The sequence below is a fragment of the Lutra lutra genome, chromosome 2 (assembly GCF_902655055.1).
Source record: "Lutra lutra chromosome 2, mLutLut1.2, whole genome shotgun sequence".
NCBI classification, from domain to species: Eukaryota; Metazoa; Chordata; class Mammalia; order Carnivora; family Mustelidae; genus Lutra; species Lutra lutra.
The window spans coordinates 66,117,976-66,140,934 of record NC_062279.1 but is presented as its reverse complement, the minus strand read 5'-3'; the positions used below and the strand labels follow the sequence as shown (position 1 = coordinate 66,140,934).

Below are 22,959 nucleotides of genomic sequence, written 5' to 3'. Positions count from 1 at the left end.
CATACAATTAAATATGTTAAGATATTGGGTACTAGAATATTGCAATAAAGTAAGTCAGATGAATTTTTTGTTTTCCCAGTGCATAAATATGTTTACACAATTTTATGGTCTATTAAGTGTGTGGTAGCATTATGTTTTAGAAAAACAATGTACATACCTTAATTAATACTTTATTGCTAAAATGCTAACCATCATCTGAGCTTTCATTGAGTCATACAAAATCTTTTCACTGATGAAGGGTCTTACTTCAATATTGATGGCTGCTGACTGATCAGGGTAGTGGCTGCTGAAGGTCGAGGTGACTGCGGCAATTTCTTAAAATAAGACAACAGTCAGTTTTGCCACATCAACTGACTCTTCCATGCATGAACAATTTCTTTGGAGCATGTGATACTATTTGATAGCATTTTACTCATAAGAGAACTTATTTCACAACTGGAGTTGATCTTTTCAAACTCTGCTACTGCTTTATCCACTAAATCAGTATAATATTTGAAATCTTTTGTTGTCATTTCAACAGTCTTCACAGCATCCTTACCAGGGGTAGATTCCATCTCAAGAACCACTCACTTTTCTCACTCAAAAGAAGCAAATCCTCATCTGTTAAAGTTTTATCATGAGACTATAATAATTCAGTCCCACTTTTAGGCTCCACTTTTAATTCTAGTTCTCTTTCTACTCCCACCACATCGGCATTTACTTCTTCTACTGAGTTCTTGAGCTCTTCAAAGTCATCCAGGGGGATTCAGGACCAGCTTCTATTGAACTACTGTTAATGTTAGTATTCTGACCTCTTTCCATGAATTGCAAGTGTTCATAATGGCATCTAGAATGGTGAATCCTTTCCAGGAGGTTTTTAATTTATATTGCCCAGATCCATCGGGAGAATCACTATCTATGGCAGCTATAGCTTTATGAAATGTATTTCTTAATTAATAGGGTTTGAAAGTCAGAATTACTACTTGATCCATGGGCTGCAGAATGGATGTTGTGTTAGTAGGCATGAAAACAACATAATCTCATTGTCCATCTCCATTAAAGCTCTTGGTGCATTGTCAACAAGCAGTCGTATTTTTAAAGGAATCTTTACTTCTGAGCAGAAGGTCTCAACAATGGGCTTAAAATATTTAGTAAACCATGTTGTATATGGATGTGTTGTCATCTAAGATTCTTCCATTTATAGAGCACAAGCAGAGTAGATTTTGCATAATTCTTTGCATAATTTTCAAGAGCCCTAGGAATGGTAAATGAATATTAGCTTCAACTTAAAATCACCAGCTGCATTAGCTCCTAACAAGAAATTCAGACTGATCTTTGAAACTGAAGTTGGGCATTTATTTCTCTTCTCTAGCTATGAAAGTACAAGATGGCATCTTCTTTCTGGTAGAGGGCTATTTCATCTACATTGAAAATCTGTTGTTCATTGTAGCCACCTTCTTCAATTATCTTAGCTGGATCTTCCAGAGAACTTGCTGCAGCTTCTACATCAGCACTTGCTTCATGTACTTTTATGTGATGGACACAGCTTCTTTCCTTAAATTCCACAAACAAAACTCTGATAGCTTCCAGCTTTTCTTCTGAAGCTTCTTTACCTCTTTCAGCCCTCACAGAATTGAAGAGAGTTGGGGCCTTGGTCAGGATTAGGCTTTGGCTTAGAAAAATGTTGTGCCTGGTTTGATCTATCCAGACCACTCAGACTTTCTCCCTATCAGCAATAAGACTGTTTTTCTTTCTTGTCATTTGTGTGTTCACTGGAGTAGCATTTTTTATTTCCTTCAACAACTTTTCCATTGCACTCACAACTTGGCTAAAATGTGTTGGCTTTTGATATGCCTTCCTCACTATGCTTAATCATTTCTAGCTTTTGATTGAAAATGAGAGATGTGTGACTCTTTCACTTGAATGCTTAGAGGTCATCGCAGAGTCATGGATTGGCCTAATTTCAGTATTGTTGTGTCTCAGGAAATAGGGAGGCTTGAGGAGAGGGAGAGAGATGAGGAGGAATGGTTGGTTGCTAGAGCAGTCAGAACATAAACAACATTTATCACTTAAGTTCACCATCTTACAAGGGTGTGGTTCATGGTGCCCCAAAACAACTATAATAGTAACATCAGAGATCACTGCACACAGATCACTGTAACAAATATAAGAACAATGAAAAAGATGGAAATGTTATGAGAATTACCAAAATGTGACACAGAGACATGAAGTGGGTGAATGTTATTAGAAAAATGGTGCCGATAGACTTGCTCAATGCAAAGTTACCACAAAACTTCAATTTGAAAAAATTGCAGTATCTGTGAAAGGCAATAAAACAAGGTATTCCTTTTTTTTTTTAAGATTTTATTTATTTGTTTGTCAGAGAGAGAGAGTATTAGAGAAAGCATAAGCAGTGGGAATGGCAGGCAGAGGGAGAAGCAGGCTCCCTGCTGAGCATGGAGCTGATGCAGAGCTTGATCCCATGACCCTGGGAACATGACCTGAGCTGAAGGCAGCCACTTAACCGACTGAGCCGCCCAGACATCCCTAAAACAAGGTATTTCTATATATAATTTAACTGACAGAAAGTCTCGTGTGCCAAAGTGAGGAGTGATAGGAGATGAGTTTAGAAGGCTAGGCAGAGGACAAATCATAAAGGGCATTTCAGGCCACGTAAGTAATTTCGATTTATTTTTCTGACTTTAATGGAAAGCCAGTCTTTGCGAAGCCCATGTTGGCTATTACCTAGAAACTTTAACCAAAGAGGATTTATCTATTAAGAATGCATTCAGGGGACGCCTGGGTGGCTCAGTTGGTTAAGCGGCTGCCTTCGGCTCAGGTCATGATCCCAGCGTCCTGGGATCGAGTCCCACATCGGGCTCCTTGCTTGGCGGGGAGCCTGCTTCTCCCTCTGCCTCTGCCTGCCATTCTGTCTGTCTGTGCTTGCTCTCTCTCCCTCTCTCTCTGACAAATAAATAAAAAATCTTAAAAAAAAAAAAAAAAAGAATGCATTCAGCTCTTAACCATAGGAAAAAACTGGGGTTTTTTCTGAAGGGGAGGTGGTGGGGGGATGTGGTGACTGGGGGATGTACATTAAGGAGGGCATGTGATATAATGAGCATTGGGTGTTATACAAGACTGATGAATCACTGAAAGCTAATTCTGAAACCAATAATACACTACATGCTAATTGATTGAATTTAAATAAAACAAAAGTATTTAATAATTTATAGCTTTAGATGCTTAGCTTAGAAAAGAGGATGGGTAAAAGAAGTCAACTGTATGGTGACAATGGTAACTAGACTAACTCCGGTGATCACTTTGTATTGTATGCAATTGTAGAATTACTATGTTGTACACCTGAAACTAATACAACATTATATACCAACTTTACCTCACTATAAATCAAAATATCAATCATAGAATAAAATAAAATAAAATATATTTTTTTGTTTTTAAAGGTTTTATTTATTTATTTGAGAGAGAGATCACAAGTAGGCAGAGAGGCAGGCAGAGATAGAGAGGGATGCAGGCTCCCCACTGAGCAGAGAACCCAATGCGGGGCTTGATCCCAGGACCCTGAGATCATGACCTGAGCTGAAGGCAGTGGCTTAACCCACTTGGCCACCCAGGCCCCCAAAATAAAATATTATTTTGATCCTAAGTAGTTTTAGAATAATATCAAAGAGTCTCTGCATGACATATTTTTTAAAAATAAATAATTTATTTTGTCATCATTAAAAAAAGGAATGCATTCAGTTGAAAACAACAGAGAACCCTATAAACAGTGCCTAAGATAAACCAGGGTTTTATTTGATTCACAGGATAAGAATACTTACACTGTCAGTCCAAATCTGGCTCAGTGATATCAACAAGGATCTAGACTTCTTCCATTTTATTGTGCTCCATCCTTAACATGTGGCTTTTATATCTTGGTTGCAATATGGCTGCTTCATGCTTGGATATCATGACCACAGTCTTTGTAGGAAGAGGAAAGAAAGGGTTGATAGTATGTGGTTATTAGTCTGCCCTTTCTGAAAGCTCTTCTGGAAATTCTACTCAGGATTATTCTGATTATTTCTCTTTGTCCAGAACTGGATCAAATGGTTACCTTTAAGTATGAGAGCAGCTCAGAAGACTAGTACTGAGCTTCCTACTCTGTGTCTCCCAACAAAATCAGGGCTCCATTGGTAAGAAAGAAGGCGGAATGGATGGGAATGGATGGGGGAATGGATGCTGCATAGACAACTAGCAGTGTCAGCTACCATGGGGGTCATGTTTCAGGCTATTTCAGGAATCATGGAGAGATGATGGAACTTCAACTAGGGTAATAGAGACAGTGGTAATAAGAAGTTGTCAGATTTATGATATTAAAAGAAAAGAGTCAACAAGTTCTCAATAGTGGATTTGTTGTGAGATGACAGAGGTTAACAAATAGTAAGGGGGGGGTGCCTGGGTGGCTCAGTGGGTTAAAGCCTCTGCCTTCGGCTCAGGTCATGATCCCAGGGTCCTGGGATCGAGCCCCACATCGGGCTCTCTGCTCAGTGGGGAGCCTGCTTCCCCATCTCTCTCTGCCTGCCTCTCTGCCTATTTGTGATCTCTGTCAAATTAATAAAAAAAATCTTAAAAAAAAAACAAACAAAACAAATAGTCAGGGATGTTTTCCCCATTTTTGTCCTGCTTACCAGGTGAAAAATGGTATTATTTATGGTGATAGTGAAAACTTGGGGAGGAGCAGATTTAGAAGGAAAAGAAGTCTAGAATTCTAACTAAGTCACAAATATCACCATTGTTGATGTCAGAGGCAGGAGTGCTTTCACTGAGTAGTCAGTAGATCTGCTGTGGCAGATATTTAGAGATTAGGCTGGTGATGGACATAACTTGAAATTTTTGAGCTTGTTAGTACATCATCTCATACAAAACAGTAGCCAGATGTAGCAAGAGATCAGTTTGAAACTCTTGGGATCTTGAATCAAATGAATCCTCTGACGTCATTATGATTTTGGTGTAATTGGCCCATTTAAGTAAGAAATACCCTCTTGGGTATTATGCTAAGTGAAATAAGTCAATCAGAGAAAGACAATTATCATATGATCTCACTGATATGGGGAATTTGAGAAACAAGACAGAGGATCATAGGGGAAGGGAGGGAAAAATGAAACAAGATGAAACCAGAGAGGGAGACAAACCATAAGAGACTTTTTTTTTTTTTTAAAGATTTTATTAATCCATTTGACAGAAAGAGATCACAAGTAGGCAGAGAGGCAGGCAGAGAGAGGGGGGAAGCAGGCTCCCTGCTGAGCAAAGAGCCCGATGCGGGGCTCGATTCCAGGACCCTGAGATCATGACTTGAGCTGAAGGCAGAGGCTTAACCCACTGAGCCACCCAGGCACCCCACCATAAGAGACTCTTAATCTCAGGAAACAAACTGAAGGTTGCTGGAGTGGAGGGGGATGGGAGGAATGGGGTCGCTGGGTGATGGACACTGGGGAGGGTATGTGCTATGGTGAGTGCTCTGAATTGTGTAAGACTGGATGAATCACAGACCCATACCCTGAAACAAATAATACACGATATGTTAATTAAAAAAAAAGAAATACCCTCTTGGATTTGGGAACTGGGTGATCTTATCTTAATTAAGTAGGCAACTGCGCTTCTAAAGAAACACAGAACAAAAAACGAAATATGGTAGGGGAATGTGCGTGGGTGTGATAGCTAAGGGAATGGGTATTTTCACTTTAAAGAACACTTAGGAGCAGATAATTAAAATGCGAAATACTGGAATGAAACTATGAAATTAATCCTGTTGGCTGTTGCTCCCATCATATTGTTATTACTATAACACAGTGCTGTTAGGATTATTAACATATAATGGTTTATAAACATATAATGACTCTTTATCCCTGAGTCAAGTCAGAACTTCTTGGCTTACTTTTCAAAATCCTCCAGGATATGGCCCCATCTAACCATAGTTCTCACTTTGTGCTACTAGTGCCTGGAAGGTGGTTCTCCTGTTTCCCTTTTGTCCAGCCCCTGTAGATGTATCCATCAGTGGGATGAAGGCTATTCCACATATTATACAGACCTGATGTGGCCTATAGGTCTACCAGCAATTTCAGCACTATCATTGGATGGAGTTTAGGATTACGTCTTATTGTGTGTATCAAATAACCAACCAACACTTTAAATATCTTACAATTTTATCTGTCATCAATAAAGCTGAAATTTAAAAAAGTGTTAAGTCTTATTGACTTCTAGACCTCCAGACCTGGGGCACCTAGACAAGCCCTCCAAACTTCCTTAATTATCCCTGGCACCAACAGCATTGTACCTTGGACTGGGTTTCTCTCTCCCATGCAGTACACCAGCCAATTATTTTGCATGATACCATTGTTTCCTTTGAGGACTGAGGATACTGCTCTGATCTACTCTTGTTACCTTGGAGGATTGTATATTTAGTGTTAGGCTAAATAGTGTTAGGCTCTCCCTTCCTTATGGTAAATGGATAGGTCTCCCAGAACCACACACAATTCCCATTGACTCTTGCAGAATTGCCAGAGACTCTTGTCACCATGTCTTGTCCTATGGATTAATTTTAGTTCTGAGGTCTGCCTGAACAATATGTAAATTTGTTTTGCTCTTGTAGTCTGTGTTGCAAACTCATTTTTAGGTTTTATAGTATCCATTTTCTTCCACCTCCTATTCCAATCTGGCTGATCTCACCTGATATGATCATTCTCTCCTCTGTGATTTTTTTTTTTTTTTTTTTTTTTTGCTATTCACCTGATTTGGAAAGGACTTTTTTTCCCCTTCTATATTCAAGGCCCTATATACCTGACAAGATCCAACTCAAGTTCTAGTTTTTAAACCTTTATCAATTTCTAGTTCCAATGTATTGCTCCTTCTATCCAGCCTCTTTTAATAGTTGAGCACTTTATTTTTTTTATTTTTTTTTATTTTTTTTAAAGATTTTATTTATTTATTTGACAGAGAGAGAGAGAGATCACAAGCAGGCAGAGAGGCAGGCAGAGAGAGGGGAGGAAGCAGGCTCCCCGCAGAGCAGAGAGCCCGATGCGGGGCTCGATCCCAGGACCCTGAGATCATGACCTGAGCTGAAGGCAGCGGCTTAACCACTGAGCCACCCAGGCGCCCCAATAGTTGAGCACTTTAATTATGGACCCATTTTTAAAACGTTTCATAAGTATACATGTATTTCTGTTACTTAATAATGAGCCCTTGTGGCCATAAAGTAAAATGAATGTTTAAATGATTTGACTTGAGATAAAATTTCCCAAGTGAAGTTTTGGATTTTCTCTATCCAGACTGCATTTTACCCAATAGCTACTCTTTCCCTCTCTATCAGCTTATATCTCTGTTTAAAAAGGTGCTATTGTAATCTTTGTGATCTTTAGTTAGGTAATGGTTTCCTTAGATATGACACCAAAACACAAACAACAAAAGAAAAAGTAAATCAACTGGAATGAGCAAAATTAAAAACCTGTGTGCTTCAAAGGACACCATCAAAAAGTGAGGCAATCCACAGAATGGGAGAATTTTTTTGCAAACCGTTCTGATAAGGACTTGTATCTAAAACACATAAAAGATGCTTACAACCCAATAACAAAAAGACAAATAACACAACTGAAAAGATTTGACTAAATATGTCTCCAAAGAAGATACACAAATGGCATATGAAGAGATGCTCAACATCATTAGTCATCAGGGAAGCACAAATCAAAACCACAATAAGATATAACTTCACATCCACTTAGCCACTGAAATGTGTAATAAATCTGTAATATTTATTACATAAATGTGTAATAAATGTGTAATAAATATGTTAAATATGTAAGAAAAAGAGATAATAACAAGTGTTGGCAAGAACGTGGAGAAGTTGGAAACTTCACACACTGTTACTGGAAATGTAATGCAGCGCAGCTGCTTTGAAAACAGTTTGGCAGTTTCTTGAATGTTTAAACGTAAATTTACCAGATGATCCAGAAATTCTATTCCTAGGTATATATCTATGAGAAATATTTTCATAGAAACAATTGTATGTGAATGTTCTTAGCAGCATTAATCACAATAGCCAAAAAGTGGAAACAGCCTCAGTGTCCATCAACTGATGAATGGACAAATAAAATGTGATATATGTGTATAATAGAATATCATTTGACAATAAGAATTGAAGTACTGATACATGCTAAAACATAGATTAACATTGAAAACACTATGCTAAGTGATGGAAGCCATTCACAAAGGACCAACTATTGTATGGTTCCATTTACATGAAATGTTTAGAATAGGCAAATCTATAGCAGCAGGAAGTAGTGGTTACCTAGCAATGGGGGAGACAGTGGGGTACTGGAAGGGTGATGGTTAAAGAGTATGGATTTGGGGGGGTTAATAAAAACGTTCTAAAATTGACTGTGGGGATGGATGCACAACTCTCTTAACGTCTTAAAAGCCACTGAATTGTACATTCAAAATGGTGAATCATATGGTATGTGAATTATATTCAATAATGCTATTTTAAAAGAACAAAAACAAAATATCTACTCTGCTGTTAAAGGGATTCAGTTGTTCCCCACCAAAAAAAAAAAAAAAAAAAAGGAAAAAAGAAAAGATGCTATGGAATATTCTCTGTGGTGGATGCTGAGATGCACTACTCAGAACCACACCTGAAAGACCGAACAATTTATTCTCCCAGCTGCTTGGGTGTCAACTGCTGGTGACTCACAGCAAAAGTCTCTCTCTGGGAATTGCCTTCAGCTGATGAAACTACTCCTTTAAAGTTACACCTCATCCCAACCACAGTCTAATCCCATGATGGAGCAATGTCGTGGTCCACTGGCCAGAGCCCCCTTCTTCCATTGAGGACACCTCTGAAGGGTCATCTCAGCTCCAGAGCTACTCCTGGGATCAACTGGAAATGTATCACAACTCAGTTTCCATGACTTTTTTACAGGTACCATTCTAAATAACATTCCCCAGTATACCTTCTTCATACATCTCCATCTCAGAGTCTGTTTCCCAAGGAACTCAACTTAAAAACACCCAATATTGAATGATTATGATTTATTCTTATCTTCTTTAATATAGGTGGTCCTCATCAGTTACATTGTAGGGACGCAAAAGTTTGATGAACTGGATTCTTTTCCAGAGACCGACTTGTTTGCTATCTACATAGAGAATGAATTTATGGACAATGGCCATCTATCTTCTACTTGATCCCTGAAAGTAGTTATTTCCGAAGGTTGAGTTGTCTGACCTCTGGCTTTGTTCTGTACTTTTGGCAAACTCAGCACTTTCCACAATTTCAGTTACCGAATAAATCTTTCTGCTGGTGAATGTCATATCCTTGCCAGGCTGCTAGACATCTCCACTTGCCTGTCCTGTGCCTTCTTAATTAAGATTAAATGCTGGTCTGTGCTGTGGCTACGGGTCGGAAGAATTAAGAGTGGTAGTAAGGGGTGGAGGTGAAACGTTGTGAGTGATCCCTTAGGACTCTAAGAACAGAGAAGAATGTAAGTAAAACGTGAAATGTATGAGGTTGAAAAAGAGTGGGAATGAATCATGGTGAATGGATTACAGAAGAGTTAGCCAGGACTTGCAATTAGGACTGAGAGGTAGGCACATTGTAATCAGAGCAGTTAGAAATAGTGGCTTGCAGCTTGAGTAATTCCTTAGTGTCGGCTGTGGTGGATGACACCACAACATCTAACTCAACAAACTGAAACTCATTTTCTTATTTTAACTTATCCCCAAATACCTTTGGTCAATTACTGGCCCCATTCTTTTCCTGGTTACTCATCCTTGAAAAATTCAAGAAATCTTTGACTCTTTCAGGGATCTTGCTTCTCATATCGAGAAAAATCTCACTATTTTTGTGAATCTCATTCTTTCTCAAATTCAGTAGAACTGAATTATAGTGACTGCTGCTTTATTGTGTATAACTGACTTCCAGGATTCATTAAACAGTTATTTATTATTTATAAATTATTATTTTTTTAAAGACTTTATTTATTTATTTGACAGAAAGAGGGAGACAGCGAGAGAGGGAACACAAACAGGGGGAGTAGGAGAGGGAGAAGCAGGCTCCCCACTGAGGAGTGATCCCTATGCGGGGCTCCATCCCAGGAACCTGGGATCATTACCTGAGCTGAAGGCAGACGCTTATCGACTGAGCCACCCAGGCGTCCCTAAATTATGTTTTTTAAAAAAGATCATTTATTTATTTATTTGAGAGAGATTTATATTATTTTTTGAGAGAGAGAGAAAGAGAGAGAGTGCATGCACATGAGCAGGAGGAGGGCTCTGGGATCATGATCTGAGCAAAAGGCAGAGGCTTGACTGACTGAGCTATGCAGGTGAGCCAAGAAAACATATTTTTATACTGTTTCAGAGGAGGATAATATACAAAACTCATAAATATCATTTTATAAAATAAGCTTTATGAAAAGAGAATTCTTTTTTTTTTTTAAGATTTTATTTATTTGACAGAGAGAGATCACAAGCAGGCAGAGAAGCAGGCTGAGAGAGAGGGGGAAGCAGGTTCCCTGCTGAGCAGAGAGCCCATGCAGGGCGGCTGGATCCCAAGACCCTGAGATCATGACCTGAGCCGAAGGCAGAGGCTTAACCCTCTGGGCCGCCTAGGCGCCCCAAGCTTTACATTTTTAACACAACAAAAATAATTCCCCAGAAGCCTAGCCCTAACCCTCACCCTATCTTACAAATATGCACATCTGTGTTTGCAAAGATATAAACAAGGGTATTCACTGCAAAATTATATATAGTTTTAAGAAAAAGTTTTGGAGGGGCACCTAGGTGGCATAGTTGGCTAAGCGTCTGACTCTTGATTTTGGCTCAGGTCATGATCTCAGGGTCCTAAGATCGAGCCCCACATCAGGCTCAGCATTCAGCAGGGAATCTGCTGGAGATTGTCCCTTTCCCCATCCCTCTACTCCTCCCTGGCACATGTGTGTGCACTCTCCCTCTCTCTCTCTCTCTCTCAAAATAAATAAATAAATCTTTAAAAAAAAAGAGAAAAAGGTTTGGAAACAATCTAAATGTCCACCCAGCCAGACATATATGCATATGCAAGTTCATATACAAATGGCAGTATCTATAATAGTGTTCTGCATATTACTGTTTTTCTTAAAAATTTATCTTGGGAATTGTTTCTTTTTAGTATATACCGATCTGCTATATTCATTTTATTCATGTATTCATTTTAACAACTACATAAACCATCCTTCATATTTCAGATACCTTACTTTGTTTGTATTTCTCAAACTGTTCCATGTTACTATATCCAAACGCTCTCCCCATTAAAAAATAGAAAGAAAAAAAAATCCCTCATTCACCCTTCACTGCTCTTCATTGGAAGCCCCATCTCTCCCTTCTCATACATGCATAAACTCCTCAAGAGAGTTCACATACTTCTTCAACCAGAACCCAATGAAGAACCCATTCTTCAACCCTCTCGTCTGTTTTTGTTCTCATCTTTCTTTTTTTTAAATTTTTATTTATTTATATTTTTCTTTTTGGTGTTCCAGAATTCATTGTTTATGCACCACACCCAGTGCTCCATGCAATATGTACCCTCCATAATACCCACCACCAGGCTCACTCAACTTCCCATCCCTCTCCCCTCCAAAACCCTCAGTTTGTTTCTCAGAATCCATAGTTTCTCATGGTTCGTCTCCTCCTCCAATTTCCCCAAACTCACTTCTCTCCATCTCCCCATGTACTCCGTGTTATTCCTTATGCCCCACAAACAAGTGAAACCATATGAAAATTGACTCTCTCTGTTTGACTTATTTCACTCAGCATAATCTCTTCCAATCCTGTCCCTGTTGATACAAAAGTTGGGTATTCATCCTTTCTGAAGGAGGCATAATACTCCACTGTATATATGGACCATATTTTCTTTATCCATTCGTCCATTGAAGGGCATCTTGGTTCCTTCCACAATTTGGCAACTGTGGCCATTGCTGCTATGAACGTTGGGGTACAGATGGCCCTTCTTTTCACTACATCTGTGTCTTTGGGGTAAATACCCAATAGTGCAATTGCAGGGTCATTTGTTCTCATCTTTCAACAAAACAGCCTTCAATAAGATCATCAATATCATTCATATGACTGGACACATATGAACATTTTTCTCCAACCAGTGATCTTTTTGGTTTGTCTTGTTTGCATGCAGCATGCTCTCCCTGAGTTCTGTGGGCATTCCTGGTTTTTCTTCTACTTTGATAACATTTTTTTTTTTTTTTCTGTTTTCTGCCTGGCTATTAGGTCTTAGAGTTCCTCAAGTCTCAGTTTTAGGCCATCTCCTGTCCTCACTCTACTCTCTTCCTAGGCAAAAATAAACTACAGTGTTAGTTATCCCCCATAGCCTAACAAGCCTCCTGCATGCCCAGCCCATACCTGTCCTTTGAGTTCCAGACTTGCCTATCCAGCTGCCTATTTACCAGCACCTCTCCTTGACCACCTTCTTTTGGAAGTTTTTTTTTTTTTAATTTATTCATTTTTTAAATTAACATATAATGTATTATTAACCTGAGGGATACAGGTCTGTGAATTGTCAGTCTTACACACTTCACAGCACTCACCATAGCACATACCCTTCCCAATGTCCATAACCCAACCACCCTCTCCATACCTACCTCCCCCTGACAACCCTCAGTTTGTTTTGTGAGATTAAGAGTCTCTTATAGTTTGTCTCCCACCCAATCCCATCGTGTTTCATTTTTTCCTTCCCTATCCCTCAAACCCCCCACTTTGCCTGAAATTTCCTCACATCAGGAAGATCATATGATAATTGTCTTTCTCTGATTGACTTATTTCACTCATTTTTGGAAGTTTTTAAAAGCATTTCAAATTTAGCATGTCCAAAATTACCTCATAATCTTACCCAAAAATCTAGGTTTCATTTCCAATGTTCCCTATGTCACTAAATGCTACCATAATTTATCCTTGGCAAAAGCCAGATACCTCAGAATCATCTTTAATGCTTTCCTATCCCTCCCTGAATCCATCACAAAATCATGTCTAGTTAACCTCTTAAATTTTTTCAAATATGTCCACACCTTCTTATCTCCACTGCAGCCAAAGAATGCCATGACACTTTGTCTCTCATATGGACGATTATAGGAACCTGCTAAGTGTTCTACCTCCATCCACTCTCACCAGCCTCCCCAATCCAGTCTCACCCAGCAGCTAGTGATCTGTCAGTATAAACACCAGGCACACCACTTCCCAATATAGGAACATTAGTAGTATTCCTGCAATAAAGACAAATGTCTTATGTGGCTTATGTGCACCTGTCCCCTTATGGTCTAGCAACAAACAGCTCATACACATTCTATACCCTATACCATGCTTTCCTTCTTTAATTCCTTCATTATGCCATGTTCCCTCCCACCAAGGGTCTTTTAGCAAACTGTCCCTCTGATGAGATATCCTTCCTTCTCTTCTTTGTCTAATTAATGCCTATTTATCATATGTCATACAGATCTTCATATTCTCAAGAACCTCTTTCTGCCATCCCTGACTAGATCAAAATCTCTCTGTTAAGACATATCTCTGATACCTAGGACCTGTCGCAGTTGCAATTTTACATTGATTATATACATTATATACATATAATTATATACATTATATAATTATTTTATTCACATCTATCTCTTCTTTAGACTATAAGCTGAGAGCAACACATGTTATTTTTCATTGCAAAGAAAATTTCCCAGTAGAGTATTTTCTGTAGTAGAGTATATGGCAAATCCTCAATAAATAACTATTTAATCCAGGTGCCTGGGTGGCTCGGTTGTTTAAGCACCTGTCTTCAGCTCAGGTCATGATCCCAGGGTTCTGGGATTGAGTACCGCATTGCTTCTCTCTCTGTTTCTCACCCTTCTTGTTCTCTCCTGCTCTTGCTCTCTGTCTCTCAAATAAATGAAAAATATTTTTAAAAATATTTTTTCTTCTGTTAAATGCATGGTTTTTAATTAACTTTTATGCTTCAACAGTTGACCTACTATAATACATTACAGCATATAGAGTGAGGTAAGGATACAGTATTCTTTTTCAGATGACTATCTAGTTTTTTTCAACACCATTTATTATATAATTCCTCTTTTCCTACTAGTTTGAAATGCCACTTTATTGACTAATAAACAGCTGACTTATCTGGGTCTATTTCTGGACTTTCCCTACATCCCATTATCAAGCTACTCTAATCAAAATGTTTTATGTTTTTGTATCTCATGGCTTTAAATTCTATGATGATTTTTTTCTTTCTTTCTTTCCTGAGCTATTTTAGCTTATTAAGGAAAAAAACAAAAACAAAAACCTTCTTTTGTCTTCTTATTTCTCCCTTGAATCCTTCTATGTGCTTTGAACTGTTATTTCATAGAGGCAATTTCTAACATTCATATTAGATGGTTTAGCAGGATGGTCACCTGTTTCATGGGAAATTTTTTCTAATGGGCTCTCTTTGTCTACCTTCTACTTAGGCATGTCTCTTTCCTCCTTTTTCTTTCAGTCTTTTCACATAGATTTTATGTTTCTTTTCTCAGCATCCTTTTGTATATTGGCCCAATTTTACTGCAACACTTAGTCAAATATATTGTGGTATTTCCCATCTATTTCTGTTTCTCATTCTTTGTTGTTTGCAGGTAGTTTCAGAGGAAAACACCCTCAATGGTGTTTTTGTTCTGCTATCTTAAATCTGACTTTTATCTTTTGAGGCTACTTTTGGTTCCCCTTAAGCTTCATAGATTCAGAATTACCTGGAAAGGTTTTCAGGAACTTATGCTGATCAAAAGAGCCCTGTCACTGCAAATATTAGAGTGGCTCTAAGATTATGGAGTAAGTCAGAATTAGAGGAAAAAAGAATATGCAAGAGTTTGTAAGTGGGAAAAATAAACCTTAGTGAAATGAAAGTAAATAGTTAATTTTTTCCCCTGAGAAATTGGTTGTATGATGCAATGGTAAAAATTGTAAGTATAAAGTAGACTCACTTTTTATATTTTAAGAGTTTTAAATGGTTCTTGAAAATCTGCTGTCTTTTTTTTTTTTTTAAAGGGGGCCAGTGCAGAGGGAGAGGAAGAGGGAGAGAGAGCATCTCAAGCAGACTCTGTGATGAGTGAGGAGCCTGATGAGGGGCTTGATCTCACAACCCCGAGATCATGACCTGAGCTGAAATCAAGAGTTGGATGTTAACTGACTGAGCCACACAAGTGCCCTGAAAATTTACTTGTTATTGAAATACTAAATTATTTTTAAAAACGCAAAGATTTAGTTTACAGACTTTTCATAGTTATTATTGCTTACTGTTTAAGTCAATGTATAAAAAGTGTCACAAAAATAAAGATGACAATATTGAGACAAAGGAAACATATATATATGTGCCTCAATAAATGAGTAAATACAAGAAAACAACATATTTTACAGAACCAAAAGTTTTCACTTTGGATTTTCTTTCCATGTTGTGTAGTAAAACAGTGACTTTACTATATCCAAAATCAGATGAAAGAAGTGTTTTTTTTTTTTTCTGTTTTTGTTTTTTTCCTGGCTGTTAAAAAGGTGTAGCTTGTTCACCTTTCTTTCATTTTGGTTTTATAATCACTGTTGAGAGATGCAATTTTTTTGGTAATAGGTGAATTATACAGCTTAAAAGAAATTTTCCATTTTTCCACCTCTTCATAGTAATTTTAATTCATTTTCTTTAAAAAGGGCTCTGCAAGTTCATGTAAAAGAAGCAGATCCAAGATGTCCAGGACTCTTTTAGAACCTATGTGCTGTTTTATCTACGATGACTTGATCTTTATTTTTGTTTTTTCTTTTTTATTGAAGTATAGTTGATGCATAGCTGATGCAATATCATATTAGTTTCAGGTATATGACAGTGATTTTACAATTCTATACATTATGAAATGCTCAGGTGACTTGATTTTTCTTTTCTTTTTTTTTAAGATTTTATTTATTTATTTGACAGAGATCACAAGTAGGCAGAGAAGCAGGCAGAGAGAGAAGAGGAAGCAGGCTCCCTGCTGAGCAGAGAGCCTGATGTGGGGCTCGATCCCAGGATCCTGGGATCACGACCCGAGCCGAAGGCAGAGGCTTTAACCCACTGAGCCACCCAGGCGCCCCTCTTTCTTTTTTTTTTTTTTTTTTTGAGATTTATTTATTTATTTGAGAGAGAGAGTGGGAAGGATTAAAGGGAGAGAGAAAGAAAGAGAGGGGAAGCAGTTTCCCCATTGAGGATGTAGGGTTTGATCTCAGGACCCTGGGATCATAACCTGAGCCTAAACCAAAAGTTGGATACTCAACTGACGGTGCCCCAGTGGTTTGATTTTTCTAATAACAAAAGATACCAAACTGTTACAGAGTGACCAAGCACTATAACCTCTTTGCCATTTCTCCATAAATGATGCTGTTGAATTTTTGGCTATAGTCAAAGTGCTAAAAATCAAGCAGCATTATAATTTGGTTTTCTCTGATTCAGAACTGGTGATTCACTTCTGACTACTGTTCTTACCTTGGCACACATTATATTAAATGGTTCTAAGTTTTAATTACCATATTGATTCCAATGTACTAATCATCAGTAATCATACTATATGGAGCATTCAGTCTAGTGTAAAGGAGACTCAGGACATTTTATTATATTTTCTCTAATTAGCTGTTTTATTATTTGAAATGGGAAGAAGATAGAGTCTTAGATAATCTAAATCTGGTATCCATCCAAAAGTGACTTAAATTGGTTATTAGTAAGATGTATGTCATTTTGTGGTTGGAAGTAAATTTATCTGTCTCATTCTACTTTCCTGTATTGAAAATATCCATGTTTTTTCTTCCTCTGCTGCAGAGAAAGGTTTGTAGATTTTTCTTTATATCCCAGCCAGGAGTCAGCAAAGTGACCAAGAGTGAAGGTTTCAGAGGAGAAAATAAATGTCAGAATATAGATATAAGAGAATCCATCTACAGAGACAAGACTGAATTAAAAAAAAATGATCAGGCTCCACTAGTAATATTATAATGCCTGGGGATGGGGAGGCATGAGGAGGTGCTTTGAGGTAGAGTAATTTCCTCATTCCTTCCTGCTTTCCTTCACAGCAATCAAACCTGTATCAGTATCTGAGGCTCTCCTGGCCTCTTACAAGACTCTTTCCATTTTTCTTCACCAGTGTTTCCTTCAGTAAATCTTTTGCGTATTTACTCATGTCTTGGCATGTGCTCCTGAAGGTTCTGTCCACATGTGGTTTTGCCCACATGTGGGCCAAGGTATTTTCAGGGAGAGTTAATATCCTTGGAATCTATGGTGACAGGAGCACTAATAGAAGTAGAAGTGATAGAATTTGGATATAAAGAAGAAACCCCAGGAGCTATTCGGTTAGCTGTCTCTTCACATCTGGACATTCTTACCTCTTCAAGCCTAAAACACATGGACACTTGGCTTTTATTTTGTTGTTATTCTATATGGTATTAGTTTAATTTATCCAAAACCAGGCTTTAAATTGTGCTCCGTAATACCTTCATAGTAGGGCACACATCTATTTACCTCACTCCTTGAGTCTTATATCTGTTTACATGAATTCACATGAGTACAGGTTTTGCTTTGTAAGAAACATGAGCGGTTAAAATAAATGGATTGGATCATGTAGTATTGTGTCTGCTCCTATTTTAATGTGTGGAATTGGGTTTGAGCTCTTTGGTCAGAGAAGAGAGGGTCAGAAATTTTCAGAACTATACAAGAGAGACTTTTTTGAAATTCAGGGTATAAACAGAGCTGTTGGGTATGCAAGAGACAAAATGTGATCAAAAGTTGGACAGGATGTCATTGTCTTGTCTTTTACAAGGATCCCAGAATAAATCTGAGATCCCAAAAGTTAGAAGTGTTAGAAGTCTCTGTGGTCAGCACCCTTGGCTTGGTCCCTGAATTTCCAAAGGCAGACAATGTGAACAGTAGAGCCTCTCTTCCTGGCTTTATGGGTAGTGGACATTGTCCAGTTTGAGAAGGAATGGTAATTCCAGTGACAAATGTATTTGTGGGCATATATGAGGCAATATTTTTGTGAACTCCAGAAAAACTGAAAAACTAGTTTTGGGGAAAAACTAGTTTCCACTAGTTTATTGAGAAATAAAATTACCAAAATATGGTTTTTTAAGAGTGAACAGAGCTTTAAGGATGCTTTCATTAATTTTGGAATCTCCTCCAGGATTTTTATAATCCTTATGTAATATATGTTTACAACCAATACTCCCACTGAGAAAAGTAGAACTATTGTTCTTTAGCAGAATTAATCCTCAAAGTTGGGCAACCAGACTCCTGCTCAAGGCCTCAAGATTTGGGGGATCCTATTCTGGTCCTCCTCCTCACCTTCCTACAGGGTGAGGAGCTGCAGCACCAGGACATATGCCTAACCAGAGCCTGTGTCCTCCACTCTACATTACATCTGAGTTATCCTGGCACACCTTGCCCAAATGATCCCAAGTCTGCTTCCAGAGCCCATATGGTCTTCTTTGTCCTGGGTGTCCTAAGGCAGACCATGCTACTGACTGTGCACCTATAGACCCAAAGGGTAACCATAAAAGATGGTTGTCTAGAGAACTGTGGATGAAGGTTGGCTTTGTGGGTTGGAGCATGAATATGGATGTACTTGAGGCTCCATACATTGCAAGAAAAATCTGTAAGTGGGAAGAGAAGTGCACTGGGCCATGAAACTAGCGTCTCCAGATATCCTTTAACCTCAGGCCCTGAAAATACTGGGAGAAGGCCTAAAATTGGGACAATGTCAGTGTCTTTGTTAGAGAACTGACCATCCATCATGAAATATGGATGGGGATTTTTAGAGAACCTGTCTGGCTTGATAAATACCAACAAATTGTGACAAGAGTTGGATTTGGAGAGATTTTTGTGGGTGGGCTTCAAGCTTCTGGGGATGAGGGAAGAGCCTTATGTTTGTATTCTTAATAGAATTTTCCAAACATCATAATTTCTCCATAATTCCTCAACATATATTAGGAGAGGGGGGATATATATAAAGTGATTTTATGTCTATATTTAGTGCTGAAGATTTCTAAAAAGACCAACCCTTTTTGTGCATTTTAGGGAATGTGTCAAAATTTTAGGTATGAGAGCACTCTTAAAACTCTTAGTGACTTTCTTCATAAGTGTACAGTGATATGTCATTGCTGTGGTAGCTAATGCGATGTATGCTTGTGTTTTATTATGTTTTAAAAAGTTCTCAGTTTTAATTGACAATATGATAAATATTGTAGATATGAGCCACATAAATTAAAGTCTTGGGGGTACACAATAATTTTTTAAATTAACATATAATGTATTATTTGTTTCAGGGGTACAGGTCTGTGATTCATCAGTCTTACACAAATCACAGCACTCACCATAGCACATACCCTCCCCAATGTCCATCACCCACCATCCCATTCCTTCCACTCTCTCCCCTCCAGCAACCCTCAGTTTGTTTCCTGAGATTAAGAGTCTCTTATGGTTTGTCTCCCTCTCTGGTTTCGCCTTGTTTCATTTTTCCCTCCCTTCCTGGGGATCCTCTGTCTTGTTTCTCAAATTCCTCATATCAGTGAGATAGTTGTCTTTCTCTGATTGACTTTTTTCGCTTAGCATAATACCTTCCAATTCCATCCACGTCGTTGCAAAGATTTCATTTTTGATGGCTGCCTAGTATTCTATTGTATGTTAACACCACATCTTCTTTATCCATTCATCTGTTGATGTAATGATCTGAAGGGAACACAATAATTTTAAAGAGTATAAAGAGCTCTTAATACCAAAAGGTGGGGAACCACTGGATTAGACATTAGCATTTCTCATAGTGATATGGACAGGTAAATCACGACTCAAATATAAAGTATTTTGCTAATAACTGTAAGAAGGAGACAAACAACATTGTGATTTTAGGCCTACCCACTAACGTAGTGGAATGTTACTTTTCTATTACCACCCACAACTAAAGACAGTGTTCTAAACAAGACAAAACAAATCTAGGTGGCTTGCTAAAATAATCACTGTCAACTGTTGACTTTCTACTCCTGATCGCAGTTGATAGGAATCAGAGCTGCATAAGAAGGCCCATACCCAGGTGAGGTTTGCTGGGGAGTACTCCTGACCCTATGGGTAGGAGAGGACAATGAGGTAGGGATTCAGGGGATGAGGATGGAACTGCTAACATCTCATACAGGAAAGCTGGCCTGTGTGTTTTTGCAAATCTTGTCCAGTGTCCTTTGATCTTGAAGGTGTATGAAGGACTTCTAACCTGTAGATAAAGAAGTCACCATGAAATACAGAGGGAAACTATTACCCCAAGGAGGTCTTTGGTGAATGAGTAGAATATTCTAGAATGGGGGGGGGGGGGCAGTGGAGAGATTGTGGGAAGACACAGGGTGAGAAATGGATCTGTTTTTCATCTCATGCTATGAATGTGGTGCTAGGCATGGGAGCAATACGAAAAAGTTGGATTCAGGTAAGACTGCCCCCTATGGAAGTATACAGGTGTATCAACTGAATGCTTGTGCTTGTGCTCTTCCCAGAGGCTAATTTTTTAGCCTCTGCCAAAAAAATTATTTAAACAGACAGTGAACTTTATAAAGAAGTATAAGTATGCTGTCAGAGGGAGAACATATAGGGAACAACTTTCTTTCCTAGCTTACTCTTGTCTTCCATTCACCATTATCTGCATAGTGCCAGACACAGTCCTAGGAACTTTATAGAAAGTTTCCCTCTTGAGCATTTATAGACAGAACACCTCTTGTTTGTTTTTTGTTTGTTCATTTAAAAATTTTATTTATTTATTTTTTTCTGTTGCTCTGTACTTTTTTTTTTTTAATTTAAGAAAGGAAATGTGCCTGGGGAATCTTCCACACACTTCTGATTTTATGTTAGAAATAAAATAGGATTGAGCTGAGTACTCATTGCCATTCTTTTGTAGCACAGTCCTTGACAGGCCTCCAGTTCCTGACTAGTGTGAGACTGGTGTAGGTTTGGAGGCAAAAATAAGAGCTCAGAACGAAATCTTGAAGGGCTTAAAGATGGTTACAGCAAGGAGGGTCATATTAGTAAACATTCATTCACCTGCCTTCTATAAAATGCTTAAAATATAGATTCTACTGATGTCAGATTTCATAACTGCATATAGTTGGAAAATTAAATTCTATCATTTTTATATGTAGAAAATTAATACTTACATAAATGGATTTTTACTTGTTCAAGGTGTTAGTACCAGTGAGCTAGAGTAATATTAGAGAGTAAACAGAAAAATAATCATGTTCAAGCCTGCACTGAAGTGAAATTACAAATATAAAATCTGTTGTATCAACCAGTGAATGTTTCAAAAGACCTTTTAAAAGAATGAGAAGGAATACAAATTTTTTAGAACAGTTGTGTAAAGTCTTACTTATTAAAATATAGTTGTGTTTGGGAAGCCTGGGTGGCTCAGTGGGTTAAGCCGCTGCCTTTGGCTCAGGTCATGATCCCAGCGTCCTGGGATCGAGTCCCACATCGGGCTCCTTGTTCTGTAGGGAGCCTGCTTCTCCCTCTGCCTCTGCCTGCCACTCTGTCTGCCTGTGCTCGCTCTCTCTCTCTCTCTCTCTGACAAATAAATAAATAAAATCTTAAAAAAAAAATATAGTTGTGTTTGTTTGGATCAACTCAGAAACAAGAAACTTAGACCCACTTTGAATTACTTATGACTTAGCTTTATATATATCACAAATGATCCAATCATAATATAGACATGTTTAATTTAAATATACTTGGTGTCTTTGAAAAGGAATAATGTATTTTTTTTGAGCATTTGAATGATCACAGCATGAAGAACTACTGCATGTTGTCCTCTGAAGTACTGCTTAAAAGAAATTTGATCTTTCCTTTTTATACATAAGATATGCAAATTTACATAATTGTATATACAGCTGGGATGTAAATAACTCAGAATTAGTAAATATGTTCATATATTTATTCTACTTTCATGGTTCTTTTCAAAATAAACTTTAATAGAATTCTAAAATCAGCTTTTGACATGATAACATTGTTTTAATTTGATAATTCAGATTGATTGGCACAAATGACAAAACAATCCCACATTCTAGGTATATGCAAGGAGTAATTTGTGTCTAGTAATTAATAATATCTTTCCTTGATATTCTTCTCCTTAACTATACTGAGAGAGTTAGAAAATGAAACCTGGGACCTAGAAAATGTGCCTGCTTGGAGGCATAAAAAATCTTAGATCTAAAACATGTATGCATCATAGTGGCATGATGGACATTTTAGTTTGAGAGGTCAACTTACTATAAGGTTGCAAGAATTGCTCCTGGAATCACATGGTGCCCAGAGATGCAAACATAAATGCAACCGCACACACTCTTATGCACACATACTCTCCTGCTCCATAAATTGGTTCACAGTGCCATGATATTATGCTTCATTACACAGAATTTAAACCCATGGTTCTCAAACTGTGTGCTGACATACACTGAAGCACTAGAAGGAACTCAGAGAGTCATTGCGCGGCACTTAAAATATCCAAGGAAACACAGTGATATTTATCATCTATCAGAAATTTTTGATTTTTAGCTTGAATTAGCTCACAGTTTCAATCTTAGTGCTATATTCCTGCCAGTGATGTCATATCTGTACAACACTGGGTTTTTGGTGCTTCCTTTGGGAAAAAAAAAATTACCACGTAAAAATCAATCTGGAACAGGAAAGAAAGGTGTGATGTACAACCCGATTCTAAGGTTTGAGGCTCTTGTGTGCCCAAAAGGCTCACACATCCCATTAGCAATTGTTGTAATTTAAGAATGAAATAATATTTTCTTTCAATTAATCTTCATTATTTTTTCAGAGGCTACTAAGTCCTTAGTATATAAGTGCCTATTAAGTCATTCAGACCTAACCACTTAATAAACAAAACTGTTAGATTATTTCTTTTT

General features: G+C 37.9%; 1 pseudogene; it reads right to left on the bottom strand.

Annotated features, from left to right (window-relative positions):
- Positions 1 to 242: 242 nt before the first annotated feature.
- LOC125094071 (tigger transposable element-derived protein 1-like) overlaps positions 243 to 22,959 on the bottom strand; it is a 28,108-nt pseudogene continuing 5,391 nt past the window's right edge.